At 35.6% G+C, this 1,498-nt stretch overlaps 1 non-coding gene across 1 annotated transcript; it reads right to left on the bottom strand.

Annotated features, from left to right (window-relative positions):
- Positions 1–1,048: 1,048 nt before the first annotated feature.
- Positions 1,049–1,122, bottom strand: TRNAN-GUU (transfer RNA asparagine (anticodon GUU)). Its single transcript has one exon. It is a non-coding gene; the product is annotated as a tRNA-Asn (tRNA).
- Between the last annotated feature and the right edge of the window lie 376 nt (positions 1,123–1,498).

Below are 1,498 nucleotides of genomic sequence, written 5' to 3' on the forward strand. Positions count from 1 at the left end.
TGAAAACTCTCCTAGCCCACACTAGCAAGGTAGGGCCATAATGCTGAGTTATGTTTGGTTTTTAGATATCTCCTGAATGGATTCAGAAATATGCCTTTAGAAACTATCTTCTTGTATTCTGCTTTTGGCAGGACTTCCACCAGAAGCTACTTCATCTTAGTAAACTGTATGGAGGTTACATCCTTATGTCTCAGAGATAAACTATAACAGAAAAAGAACAAAAAAATTCTTAAACTAACATGTCTAGTAGAACTATGCTGATTCAGTTAAAGATCAATAACGCATAAGTAGAATCAAAAGGCAAGGTATAAAGAACATGTAAACCTAGTCAACCAGTGATTATTTCTTACATATTATATTTTATCAAAAGATTACAAATAATTTAATCGATATGTATAAACAAACTATGGTCAATTTTTTTGACATAATTGATGGATATGCATCTTCTACAAACATTACAAGGAGAAAGGAATTACTCCAGAGTCCAGACTGCTCTTAAAATACTTCCCAAAACATTCCTCTGCTTTGCAGTATTTGTATATGACTTTGTACACTTTATTTATTTATTTTTTGATAGGTTTGTAAACTTCAAAATTAGGAGCTTAGGTAAACGGGATAAGAAACAGCCATCAAATCCTACAGGAATTGGGCCCACAATTTCCTGAGATAAGAAATTCAAAATGAGAACTAAGGCCCAATCCTAAGAATTGGGTGGTCTGGGCTGGGTTTTAGCTCAACCCAGGCCCAACCCTAAGAATTTGGCTTAAAGCTCAAGCTGGTCCCGAACCCAGCCTATACTGAAATTTGATGCATTGGGGTTGGGTTCAGGTTGGTCAATGAATCCCCATTAAAAAGTGATATGCATGTTTATTTAAAAAATATGTACATATGTATGCATATATGTGTCTATATATGCACATATAAAAGTATATAATCGGACTGGTTAGGGTTGAGATAAGGTCAAGTCAGCTTCAGGCTTCCTAAGGGCTAGGCCCAAGCTCAGTCCGAAAAATTTTCAAACTAGATCTTTTTGGACCCGCTCAAGCAACGCTAGAGGAAGGGTTTGAACCTTCGACCTTGTGGTTAACAGCCACACGCTCTAACCAACTGAGCTACTCCAGCTCTTAATAATAATTAAACAGAAAAATTTTAATAACCATTTATTGTTGCAGGTTTTTTAAAGGATTGAAAGAGTAAAGGCAGAAGATATTCCCTTGAGCCACAGTTACACAATTAACGTTTCGGTTCGATATATGCAATTTGCCACAGGGTATGGCCACCTAATTAACCAAAAGCTTGCCTAGTAACTGCACTTTAAAATAGTTAAACAAGCAAGGCTATTTCATGAATTCGACAAGTTATGGATTAAGAGAACTCCAAAAAGGATACAGTTTCTTTCATCTTATGTAACTCGACTACATAACAAAAAGCAAATTTTATTAACAAAGGAGGCAAAGAAATAGATAAAAACCAAAGATGGAACGAGGAACATAGTTTC

The sequence above is a fragment of the Nelumbo lutea genome, chromosome 6 (assembly GCF_056320005.1).
Source record: "Nelumbo lutea isolate HS-2025 chromosome 6, American lotus-T2T, whole genome shotgun sequence".
Lineage (NCBI taxonomy): Eukaryota > Viridiplantae > Streptophyta > Magnoliopsida > Proteales > Nelumbonaceae > Nelumbo > Nelumbo lutea.